Source organism: Ornithodoros turicata, unplaced genomic scaffold, assembly GCF_037126465.1.
Source record: "Ornithodoros turicata isolate Travis unplaced genomic scaffold, ASM3712646v1 Chromosome16, whole genome shotgun sequence".
Taxonomy (NCBI): domain Eukaryota; kingdom Metazoa; phylum Arthropoda; class Arachnida; order Ixodida; family Argasidae; genus Ornithodoros; species Ornithodoros turicata.
Window position 1 is genome coordinate 2,783,301 of NW_026999320.1, and position 13,627 is coordinate 2,796,927.

A 13,627-nucleotide genomic window follows, 5' to 3' on the forward strand; every position below is an offset into this window, starting at 1 on the left:
GAACAGCGAGTGATCTACACCTGGGAGGGTCACTGAGCACTCCTGAATGCCACAGTGCAAGCCAGTGAATTATAATGCAGGAAAAAAGCCATTAGAGAAACAAGTAGATGACACTAGACGAGTTTGAAATTCAAAATTACATATTAAGGTGGCTTCTGTGACTGCACGCAGAGAAACAGATACTCATGGAACGATGCGACAGCACCAGAGGACACGTGTTTCGCCGTGTTTGCGGCTCGTGCGCTCTTGGTAGCTGCGCATCGTTCGGAATTGGCAAACCAGGGGTCGCCCAGCGAGTGACCTACACCTGGGAGGGCCACTGAGCACTCCTCGATGCCACAATGCAAGCCAGTGATTTATAACGCAGGAAAAAAAGACGTTAAAGAAACAAGTAAATGACACTCGACGTGTTTGAAATTCAAAATTACATATTAAGGTGGCTTCTATGACTGCACGCGGACAAACAGATACTCATGGAACGATGCGACAGCACCAGAGGACACGTGTTTCGCCGTGTTTGCGGCTCGTCAGCTCTGGGTAGCTGCGCATCGTCCGGAATTGGCAAACCATGGTTCGCCCAGCGAGTGATCTACACCTGGAAGGGTCACTGAGCACTACTCAATGCCACAGCTCAAGCCAGTGAATTAGAATGCAGGAAAAAAAACCATTATAGAAACAAGTGGATGACACTAGACGTGTTTGAAATTCAAAATTACATATTAAGGTGGCTTCTATGGCTGCACGCAGAGAAACAGATACCCATGGAACGATGCGACAGCACCAGAGGACACGTGTTTCGCCGTGTTTGCGGCTCGTGCGCTCTTGGTTGCTGCGCATCGTTCGGAATTGGCAAACCAGGGGTCGCCCAGCGAGTGAGCTACACCTGGGAGGGTCACTGAGTTCTCCTCGACGCCACAGTGCAAGCAAGTGAATTATAATGCGGGAAAAAAAGGCATTAAAGAAACAAATAGATGACGCTAGACGAGTTTGAAATTGAAAATTACATATTAAGGTGGCTTCTATGGCTGCACGCAGAGAAACAGATACTCATGGAACGATGCGACAGCACCAGAGGACACGTGTTTCGCCGTGTTTGCGGCTCGTCAGCTCTGGGTAGCTGCGCATCGTCCGGAATTGGCAAACCATGGTTCGCCCAGCGAGTGATCTAGACCTGGAAGGGTCACTGAGCACTCCTCAATGCCACAGCTCAAGCCAGTGAATTAGAATGCAGGAAAAAAAAGCCATTATAGAAACAAGTGGATGACACTAGACGTGTTTGAAATTCAAAATTACATAATAAGGTGGCTTCTATTTCTGCATGCAGAGAAAGAGATAGTCATGGAACGATGCGACAGCACCAGAGGACACGTGTTTCGTCGTGTTTGCGGCTCGTCCGGTTTGGGTAGCTGCGCATCGTTCGGAATTGGCAAACCAGGGGTCGTCCAGCGACCGATCTACACCTGGGAGGGTGACTGAGCACTTCTTAATGCCACAGTGCAAGCTAGTGAATTCTAATGTAGGGAAAAAGTCATTAAAGAAGCAAGTGGATGACACTAGATGTGCTTGAAATTCAAAATTACATATCAAGGAGGCTTCTATGGCTGCATGCAGAGAAAGTGATACTCATGGAACGATGCCGCAGCACCAGAGGACACGTGTTTCGCCGTGTTTGCGGCTCGTCAGCTCTGGGTAGCTCCGCATCCTTCGGAATTGGCAAACCAGGGGTCGCTCAGCGAGCGATCTACACTTGGGAGGGTGACTGAGCACTTCTTAATGCCACAGTGCAAGCTAGTGAATTCTAATGTAGGAAAAAAGCAATTAAAGAAGCAAGTGGATGACACTAGACGTGCTTGAAATTCAAAATTACATATTAAGGTGGCTTCTATGGCTGCATGCAGAGAAAGTGATACTCATGGAACGATGCCGCAGCACCAGAGGACACGTGTTTCGCCGTGTTTGCGGCTCGTCAGCTCTGGGTAGCTCCGCATCCTTCGGAATTGGCAAACCAGGGGTCGCCCAGCGAGCGATCTACACTTGGGAGGGTGACTGAGCACTTCTTAATGCCACAGTGCAAGCTAGTGAATTCTAATGTAGGAAAAAAGCAATTAAAGAAGCAAGTGGATGACACTAGACGTGCTTGAAATTCAAAATTACATATTAAGGTGGCTTCTATGGCTGCACGCAGAGAAACAGATAGTCATGGAACGATGCGACAGCACCAGACGACACGTGTTTCGCCGTGTTTGCGGCTCGTCAGCTTTGGGTAGCTGCGCATCGTTCGGAATTGGCAAACCAGGGGTCGTCCAGCGAGCGATCTACACCTGGGAGGGTGACTGAGCACTCCTCAATGCCACACTGCAAGCCAGTGAATTATAATGCAGCAAAAAAAGCCATTCAAAAACAAGTAGACGACACAAAACGTGTTTGAAATTCAAAATTGCATATTAAGGCAGCTTCTATGGCTGCACGCAGAGAAACAGATAGTGATGGAACGATGCAACAGCACCAGAGGACACGTGTTTCGCCGTGTTTGCGGCTTGTCAGCTCTGGGTAGCTGCGCATCGTTCGGAATTGGCAAACCAGGGGTCGCCCAGCGAGCAATCTACACCTGGGAGGGTGACTGAGCACTTCTTAATGCCACAGTGCAAGCTAGTGAATTCTAATGTAGGGAAAAAGTCATTAAAGAAGCAAGTGGATGACACTAGATGTGCTTGAAATTCAAAATTACATATCAAGGTGGCTTCTATGGCTGCATGCACAGAAAGAGATACTCATGGAACGATGCGACAGCACCAGAGGACACGTGTTTCGCCGTGTTTGCGGCTCGTCAGCTCTGGGTAGCTCCGCATCCTTCGGAATTGGCAAACCAGGGGTCGCCCAGCGAGCGATCGACACTTGGGAGGGTGACTGAGCACTTCTTAATGCCACAGTGCAAGCTAGTGGATTCTAATGTAGGAAAAAAGCAATTAAAGAAGCAAGTGGATGACACTAGACGTGCTTGAAATTCAAAATTACATATTAAGGTGGCTTCTATGGCTGCACGCAGAGAAACAGATAGTCATGGAACGATGCGACAGCACCAGACGACACGTGTTTCGCCGTGTTTGCGGCTCGTCAGCCTTGGGTAGCTGCGCATCGTTCGGAATTGGCAAACCAGGGTCGTCCAGCGAGCGATCTACACCTGGGAGGGTGACTGAGCACTCCTCAATGCCACACTGCAAGCCAGTGAATTATAATGCAGCAAAAAAAAGCCATTCAAAAACAAGTAGACGACACAAAACGTGTTTGAAATTCAAAATTGCATATTAAGGTAGCTTCTATGGCTGCACGCAGAGAAACAGATAGTCATGGAACGATGCAACAGCACCAGAGGACACGTGTTTCGCCGTGTTTGCGGCTTGTCAGCTCTGGGTAGCTGCGCATCGTTCGGAATTGGCAAACCAGGGGTTTTCGAGCGAGCGATCTACACCTGGGAGGGTGACTGAGCACTCCTCAATGCCACAGTACAAGCCAAGGAATTATAATGCAGGAAAAAAGCCATTAAAGAAACAAGTAGATGACACTAGACGTGTTTGAAATTCAAAATTACATATTAAGGGGGCTTCTATGGCTGCACGCAGAGAAACAGATAGTCATGGAACGATGCGACAGCACCAGAGGACACGTGTTTCGCCGTGTTTGCAGCTTGTCAGCTCTGGGTAGCTCCGCATCGTTCGGAATTGGCAAACCAGTCGCCCAGCGAGTGATCTCCACCCGGAAGGGTCACAGAGCACTCCTCGATGGCACAGTGCAAGCCAGTGATTTATAATGCAGGAAAAAAAGCCATTAAAGAAACAAGTAAATGACACTAGGCGTGTTTGAAATTCAAAATTACATATTAAGGTGGCTTCTATGGTTGCACGCAGAGAAACAGATACTCATGGAACGATGCGGCAGCACCAGAGGACACGTGTTTCGCCGTGTTTGCGGCTCGTCATCTTTGGGTAGCTGCGCATCGTTCGGAATTGGTAAACCAGCGGTCGCCCAGCGAGCGATCTACACCTTGGAGGGTGACTGAGCACTGCTCAAAGCCATAGTGCAAGCCAGTGAATTATAATGAGGAAAAAAAGCCATTAAAGAAACAAGTAATTGACTAGAGGTAGAGTAATTGACTAGAGAGTTCCGTGGCTACTAATTGACTAGACGTGTTTGAAATTCAAAATTACAGATTAAGATGGCTTCTATGGCTGCACGCAGAGCTGACGAGAGCTGACGAGCCGCAAACACGGCGAAACACGTGTCCGCGCTCTGGGATTTGGCAAACCAGGGGTCGTTCAGCGAGCTATATGCACCTGGGAGGCTGGTTTTGCTGTAATTTTGAATTTCAAACACGTCTAGTGTCATTTACTTGTTTCTTTAATGGCTTTTCCCTTATATATATATATATATATATATATATATATATATATACAGGTTGTCTTTTTTTGCGTAATATATTGTCAGGCGATGCAGATTTCATTTATTTGACAGATACTGTTTCGGTCTTCTTGGACCTGATCAGCAGTACGCAGGCAGGCTACGTTTGAGCGGATGGCGTCAGAGAATCAGGTAACACGTGATTCCTCCTGTCAGGGCGATCTAACTCACCACTGAAAGCCCGGTGCAAAGCCAGTCAAGTACACTAGGGAAAAAATATCCGGAGCTCTTTGGCTGCACGTAAAGCATATATTTGTAAGTGAAATGTCGCCATGCCAGTAGTGCATAGCTGTTTCGGCCGTCTTGGGCCTCATCAGCAGTACGCAGGCAGGCTACATTTGAGCAGATGGCGTCAGAAGGTCACGTAAGACGTGATTCCTCCTGGCGGTGTGATCTAACTCATCACTGAAAGCCCAGTGTAAAGGCAGTGAAGTATACTAGGGGAAAAAATATCCGGCGCTCTTTGGCTGCACGGGAAACATATGTTTGTAAGTCAAACGTCGACATGCCAGTACTGGAGAGCTCTTGTGGCCTTTTGGGCCTCATCAGCAGTACGCAGGCAGGCTACATTTCAGCTGATGGCGTCAGAAGGTCACGTAACACGTGATTCCTCCCGTCAGGGTGAGCTAACTCACCACTCCTAAGTCCTAAGACAATGTCTTAATTAACCTTCATTAACTACCTTTTTAATTATAAAAGTTTCAGAACAAAAATCCGTACGATAGATCACCCGCAAAAAAAATTCTTGAAGGAAAGCCATTGTTTTTGTTTAATTTGGTTATTGCGCTTCTTACAAGACACGTCTTTCCTTCACCCCCGATGCGAGAGGGAGAAAAAGCACACCATCGGCTCTCGCGTCCTGGAAAAACATTAGAAGGACACAGAGAATGCAACCCAAGATAAGGCCATTTCCGAAAGAGTCATCAGATACATTAGTTTTTGTTTTGTTTCCGCAAGTTAAAGGGGCCGTAAACAGGTACAAAAGGTGCACATTTCTTGGTGTTATATAACTGAAACTTAGGCAGTGAAAACTACTTGCAATTACTAACGCTCAAAAAGAAAAGGCGCTTGCATACGGATGAGATATTCACTGCACTCTTTCGCAATTTAGCTCCGCCTCGCGCTCTAACTTTACGTCATTTTGACGTAGCGCTTTCCTCATCAATTACGATCGAGTGTTCCACATATCATTTTATTTCAAATGCGGAATTGGACTAGATGAACGTGAATCCTCTTCTATTCAAAATCTAAACAGTTACAGCCTCAAATTTAAAAAGAAATGCGTTTAATTTAGGTATCATACGCGCACTACGTTTTCTGGGCAGTGGCACGCAGCACACCACGAGCGCGAATGAATATCCGGGACTACAGTTCCGGAATCTTAGGTAGGTGCGCGATGGAACATCTTCGTCATCTTCGAATGGTTCCGACAACTGGGCTGTCGTACTTTGGTTTGAGCCACGCGGCATCGCGTCACCAGCTCGCGTGGTACAGTGGATAGCGTGCTGGCCATGTCACGTCGTGACTGGGAGGAACCCGGGTTCGAATCGCGTCATGTGATAGCAGCCCAACTGTTGACGTTTGCGCCACCCGGAGATGTTGAAGATGTCATGACGTTGAATTTCGGAACCACGGAGCGCAAAACGTCGTTTCACACACAAACTGAGCGCTCCGACTCACAGGTGATAACAAAGTATGTTTATTGGCTGGCAATTTGAAACGTCATGTGCGCAGCTCGGCCCCACGATTGGACGGCAAAACGCTACGTAGCCATGTGACGTATGCGTGGTGGAGAGAGGCACGCTGGTTACTCATCTTTGAAAGCAGTTATGGGGGTCAATGAGCTGGCACGAGCCGAACGAAATGCATATTTGGGTATTATGATCTGCGTTCTTTCATGGGGTACCATTATTTCAGAAATGTTTGGTGGTCTGTTTACGGCCCCTTTAAAGCTCATCTTCGACAGAACAGATGTTCTCATTGGGACAACTTCGTAGCTTTTATAATTAAAAAGGTAATTAAGGCATTGCCGTTGTGCTTTGCTAATGTCCACCTAAGGAGTGCTCTTCAGCGTATGCTATATTGCAATTGATTTCAACTTGGAAAAAGTGATATATATGCATTTTAAAGATATGTCCGCAGTTAGCTGGAGTACCCTGTATACAGGGCGTTTCACGAAAATCCCCCGGCTGAACAATTCGTGAACAGGTGGCGCTATCGAAGAAATTTCTTTTTGGTAAAGATCCTTGGGACATGAACCATGAACTGAGTAGTGAGCGGCTCATTTGCATAGGCTCACTGATTAGATAAACATCTTAACTCTTAACCTTTACTTCGCAGGCCTACGGAAACTGTGTTTTACGAATCGGGACCTTCAGCGAAAAATACTGCAAGAAAAAAAATCGGATTGCCACTAAGTGATTTTTTCGAGTTATTAAGTTGTTCCGGTTTACAAATTTCTTGCGCGGAGTAGTGCAGGAATGCGCTCTTTCGCTGAATTATCCTGCTCTCAAATTCGTGTTCATCCTCTCGCATTAGTGGTTGGGGGAGACGTAAGATAAGGAACAGCTGCGAGCGGAGGTTGGATATGGCTTCTCGTTCCCTACCAAATTTGTAAACATGGTTGCGGTCGTGTCATTGGATGGGCCAGACAGTGCGCCTTTATCGTCATAATGACAATCGCTTGCCAATGGAGATCAAGCTATTTCGCGCGGGACAAAAGTGGGCTGCTGTTAATGTGGGTAGCATCGCCATTGGATGTGACATTTTGTAGCGAAATGCGCAATCCGTAGTCATTACATTACAATGCCCTATCTCCAGAAGGACGCCTAGTTAGCAATAATTTATTTTTTATTAAATCACCTATTTAGTATGACCTCGCTGAATAGTAACTTGCGAGTGGGAAATACGAAAAGCAGGTTTATTGTGTATTATTGGAAAACTATAAAATGCGCTCGAAGTGCTTCCCTTCGGCAGCAAGGCACAGATAGAGGCGCTCTGCCGCCGATTTTGTCGTCCTGATCACAATACTCCACTATCCTCTGCTTCAAGTTTCCCATGTCATTCTTGACATGGGATGCTATGTCAAGTTTTCAGATGTCAAGTTTTCAGTCATGTCACATGTCGCTTTCTTAAACCTTGTCCTTAAAGAGGCACTAAACCGATGGTCGTACTTTGTCTAAAAAACTATACAGAGTGAAAGCAGGGATTTCACTCTACCTAAATATTTGAAAGACTTTGTCTAGCTCAAGCGCTTTAACTATTTAAAGAACATATCAAAGAGTGAAAGCGGCCGGAAAAGATGTACAAATAATACGCTGTGGAAGGACATTCCTCGTGAATGTAGTGTAGTGGTTCTGAAAAAAAAAAAACACTTATTCCACAATGCAGCAACATAAGTAGTGGTCGATAAATGAGATAGGGCGCAGACTAACTGGTGCATGATGATGAAGGAACGAATAACCGAGCAACGCGGGACACGAAGACAAGCACAAGAGTTCTCAGAAGAAGAGTTCTCTTGTGCTTGTCTTCGTGTCCCGTGTCTCTCGGTTATTCGTTCCTTCATAAGTAGTGGCCCGCACAAGACGTCAAAATGACGTCGCTCCTATTGTTGTGAGAACTCGAAGGGCGGAGCAAGTTCAAGAAATAGTGCATAACGCGTTCTGTAATTACTGCGCTACTATGTCGTTGTAGACCTTCATAATGTAAGAAAATATGTTTCAGAGTTAAAATGGACATATTCCTACTTATACATCATTGCTCCGATATCGGTTTAGTGCCACTTTAACATAGCCCCACACACACAAAAAAAAATCCAGAGGTGTCAGGTCTGGGGATCGAGCTGGCCACGAAATGGGCCCCGATGGTCCTATCCACCTGTCGCTAAACCTAGCTTCCAGCCAGGAACAGGAACGGCTGGGGCGCCGTTGTGCTGATACTACGTACTACATCGATTTGACAAAGGCGTAGCATAGAGGTAGTCCTGCGCGACGTTTTCAACCACCACAGTGACACACCTGGGCCCACTTAGGTGGCCGTCGAAGAAGTATGGTCCGAGAATCTGGTCTCCGTGTATTTCGCACCACACATTAAACGAACATTGCCACTGGTGTTTATTCGACAAGATCAGTACGGGTTTATGGGAGACCAGTAATGTCGGTTCTGAGTGTTGACGTTCGCCTCGCGCGAAAATCGCGCCTCGTCAGTCCAGATGATTGTCCCCAGGATGCTTGGATCATCCTCCATAGTGGCGATTGCCCAGTTGGCGAAGCTTTCTCTTCGCTCATAGTCCGTCTCTATCACACCTTGATGGAGATGTGGACGGTAGGGATGATGCCCGGCCTTATCAAATATGCGCCACGTTGTTGACGGAGTAACACCGACTGCGTCAGCTGTGGAGCGTACACTGGCGTGGGGGTTGGCGTCCACATGATCCAGGACTGTCTGTGCAGATGGGGTTCTGCTGTACGGCTTATCGAATTTCCCGTTAACAAGGTTCAAGAAAACCGATGTTATGGTTCGGTGATCTGGATGTCGCCTAGACGGAAATTTCTCGGCGTATATTCTTGCCGCCGAGCGGCAATTCTTTTGCGCCTCCCCAAAGGCAAGCACCATATCTGCGCGTTCTTCATAGCTATAGGATGCCAGAAACAACACTGAAACGGTACAAATGCTACGGGACTCTTATTTTCCACAAGGCAGTCTTCACACCAGTATCATCCAAAAGACGAATCACAAGTCCAGACATGATGGACAGTCCACAAGTCCAAACAAGACCTTCCTCACGGTTCACTTGCCCACGACACAGGTTTGATAACCCGTATCGACAGATAACCGTTCAGCCCGCGATTGAAAATTCAAGACCAGGTTGGCCCATTGCTGACCTTAACGCTAACGAACATACTTGAGGCTGTCATATTTAAAGCGCCATGCGGCGCAGATGTAAACTTCGGCAGTCCGAGAGTCTGGTTGAACGCGACAATTAGCCCTTGAAGCGACTCTGACCAGAAGTTCAACAAATCTTTCGTTTGCATCTATTACGAAGGTATAATATGCCTCCAAGCCACACGCGAAATATTTTGGCTGTGCGCGGCGGCAGAGTTTGCCAAACGGGGAGCTGAAAACCTGCTTCGCTTTTCCTCCTCAGTTCGCGCGATCGGCGCCGAAATCTAGCCTCTTTGTAGTGGACATCCTCCAATTTCCGTGTGCGTGACGAAAGCACGAGGTCCATGTTTCATTGGGCGCCCGGACCGTAAGTTCTGTTGTTAGTGAGTTTGTGAAAGCGGCGGCATCGGTCCGGAAAGCGATCTTCAATATGAACGTCGAAGCAAGAAATGCGGAGACTTCGAGCCCGGAACTTTTTTCTGACCTTTCTGCGATCGAGAAGGAAATTCTGCGTGCTGAACAGCACGGTAGCCTTGCTTTCGAAACGCCGCCGATGCCGCGAATGCGAGACGAAGGCTCTACGAACACCGGTCACAGATGAAGCAAAGAGCATCAGTCGCCTGTCTTCGACAGAGAGGTAAGCGATGAGCTTGTTCGAACACTGTGATCGAACATGTAAAAGTTCTCTGAAATTTCGTGTCCTCATATTTAATGCGTACTTGCTGTTTAAGGTGCCGGTGCGGCCGGTGTGTCAATGCCAAAGGAGATCGAATGCTTGTGCTGCAAGTAGCTCGAAAACACTGCCCAATGACTGCAGTACGAGTGCATTACAACCCACGAAGATTTCCAACTTCTATGCTTCAATATGAACTCCGTGGGCAGCGCGAACCTATGAGCGATTATATTCACATGTGTCCATGTCGAACGATGTTAAAATTTCGGCGCTCAAAACTGGTTTGGCCCAGCATTAAAGTCGCTAAAAACTCCAGTACAGGGCGCAGCACATAAAAAGACCATAGAATACACAACTCTGAACTGGAGAAAACCAATATAGGCAATTTCGTAATTAACAGTGTGCTGTGTCATGGGTCACCTTTTTATGTATTGCCCTGTGCATAGGGTTTTAGCGTAGGTTTTTAGCGATATTGAGTGTTCTTAATTGTCGATTAGGTGAAAAGTAAAACAATGTTGGTTCTAAAAGAACACAGCATGTGCAGTAATATACAGGGTGTGTGTACATGTGGAAATTACACTACACACACATTGTATTGTAACCGGTTACTTATTTGCCTAAACTATGTTTTATGTACATCTGTGTACACTGTTAAAAAAGACCGTAAATTTACGGAAAAGCGCCCACGGAACCAGAGCTTCTCTTTTTCATTGCTGCTCCAATTCCGTAGCGGCACATAAACCGTTGCTATCCCGTCGTCTTTTCCAGGAATGAGTAGAGCAATATCGCTGAAAATGAAATATTTTGTTCAGACCACGTCACGATTATACTAGCAGAAATATGGAAGACGATACATGTCTTCAGCGAAGCACACACAGTTTCTAAACGATCCAACACTGATATCGCGATATTCGGGCGTAACTTTTTGCTCGGATGAATGTGGCAGGCTCAAGGACACCGGCGTCTCGCCGTCAGCGAGTGCGCAGCGCGGAGCAATACAGCATTGTCACCTGAGCCGCTAACTGGAAGCCCGCGAAATTCTTTCCTCGTAGACGCATGAGACGCTCCGTGAAGTTTTAAGTGTTTAGAAGTGCATCTAGTGTTTGGTCTTTGGCCGACTGTACCCCCGCAAAGCAAAGGTGAGTTGAAACTCTGTTTCGTTGTTCCACTACTATACCAAGTCAAATAAGCACCACTTGTATGCATGGTTGAAAAAATTGTTTCGTTGCAGACGCGTTTCAGCAACGGTGTGCAACAGCAGGAGAGCAGTGTCTGTGTGTGTCACTGTGTGTGGATCATGAGTAGAAACGTAAAGAGTTTCCTAACCTTTAGTTAGTCAGGGGGAGGCTACTGAAATAATTTGTGTTTTGCTGTGATCTCGCACTAAAAATTGATAAATGTTGTGACTCTATTTTCCCCTTGGAGCTGGAGTAAACAGAATTCCTCTGTTGTGGAAGGTTCACCTGAAGGTGTCCCAATCTCCAAAGTGGATATCATTCCGATATGGCCTGTTATACTTTCCATTGAAATCTGTTGCATTTGCACTATAGGAAGGCCTCCTGTCTGCACAGTTGCAATCCTCTACAGTTTACAATTCATCAAAGAGGTCACATTTCACAGTCTTTCCAGACAAATGTACCTTTACTAGTCAAAGCGGCGTCAAAATTTTCACCAGTAACAGTTTCCTGCTCGCACAGCTGAAGGCTGTACATAAATGGATCCCTTTTTTGCACTCTCTTGGTAGGTGGTATACGGGTGCACGTTGTTCCTGCAGAAATTTTCATCTCGTCGAGCTCTTTTCGACCATCTGCTATCACATGAAGATTTTGCAAGTGGTGTTCCTTGCACCATAGAGGGACCTAATGCTGCTTCTAAGAACTATAGAACCAATTCCTCCAGGTGTCATCCTGACGAAATATCAACACATTCAACACAAAAAGTATTGTCTCAAAAGTTTTGCTCTCTGACTTCTTGCAGCCAGCAGTGTGGACAGTGAGGAAGCACATATTGCACGCTGAAATCATCACCTCATTACAGATGCATCGTGCACTGTGAGTTGACAGTCCCTTCTTGTGTGCTTCGACAGTCACTATCCATGGGACTCAACATACAACAGGACACTACCTTGTGGTCTCCAGAGACGAGTACAACCTGTGCTATGGGAAACTGGTACACATCTTTGTGGAAACTGGCCCGGAGGTGATGCCAATTTTTCTTTTTCGCATAACGCCATCAACCTTCCTACTAGACCTCATGCTATACCATCTTGAATCTCAGGTACAAGTGAATATTGTTGTGTGCGACCCTCAGAATTAATGGACAGTCATCCATATTCAGCTTATGAAGTAATAAACTCTATTGTTGTCTCCCCCAGAATATCACTGCTCAACCATGATTATGGAGGTATATATAGTCTGTTTAACCAAATTTTTGCCAAATATATACAATACTTCTGGTTTCGCTTACTAACTTCTAGTTTTCTGACACAGAAAGTTCCATATGAGAGGTACATATATTTCCCTATGCGTGCTACAGTGATTGCTACATATGTGTGTGGTTTTCAAAGCTTGCTCAATGCTGCTGCTTTTTCTCCTTCTTTTTGTTACTAGGCGTTTCTGAAGATCAGGAGTAGAGATCACAAAACGAAAAACTTGGTGTCAGTAACATGTCTTGAGGAGCTAATCAGAGTTGCTGTGGGTCATCGAATTTGTCAGGAAGGCGACATACAGGTATGCCACTTTTGTTATAACGTTTATAATGCTCGTATGAGCTTCAATTGCATTGTTGTTCTAAAAATCTTTGTAACACCAGTTATTTGTTTCTAGGTGTATTTAGTGGATGAGTTATCACTTCGCTGTATGGCTGCTGGTGCTGAGAAATGCCTCGATGACATTTTCATTGTTAAAAATGGACTATGGAAACAAGGTATAGTGCATACATCTCCAGATGCCACTTTGCCCTCTTGCTTGGGGCTTTAAGTGCCATTTTTTGTTTTGCTTTCCTGTTTAGATCAGTCAACATGTGTGAGTGCACTTTCACCAATCCCACAAATGCCTCTGCTCTCACGAATTTATTACCCTTGGGAGAGCCTCAGCAAGACAGTACTTGATGCATTGGAAGCAGACAATGTTCTGCTTCCCTCTCAACGACAGGAAGTGGCACACATGGCAGCGTCATGGCCCTGCATATCCATTGAAGGTGGGAGGCACTCCTGATATTTATTCACAGGTATATTTGCTGTTTGCATGGCTTACCTGGATAGAGTACAGCAGATATAAAAAAAAATGTTGTGACATGCATTGAAATGTTGTAGGAGAGCATATCACATACAGATAAAATATAGCATTTTGAAACTCACGTCATGTAGTAGTAGTATCTGCGGGCCTGTCTCGCAAGAACCCTCCTTATATTATACTACATATTTACTCGGCTGGTACGATACATACTGCAGTAAATACAGCAGGCGATGTAACACATACGTATAGCAGAGGCCATATCAACTGCTAACCTTTCAGAGACATTCATATGCTTCACATATGGTGATGTGTCTGCCATGCTGAACTATGCTGATAAGAATGTTTCACGGATGAAAAAAAAATCCTATCTATGTGCACA

At 45.9% G+C, this 13,627-nt stretch overlaps 1 long non-coding RNA gene across 1 annotated transcript; it reads left to right on the plus strand.

Annotated features, from left to right (window-relative positions):
• Positions 1 to 10,979: 10,979 nt before the first annotated feature.
• On the plus strand, positions 10,980 to 12,872 carry LOC135372618 (uncharacterized). Its single transcript, XR_010416032.1, has 4 exons — positions 10,980 to 11,151; positions 11,990 to 12,415; positions 12,622 to 12,741; positions 12,838 to 12,872. It is a non-coding gene; the product is annotated as an uncharacterized LOC135372618 (long non-coding RNA).
• The last annotated feature ends 755 nt before the right edge of the window (positions 12,873 to 13,627 follow it).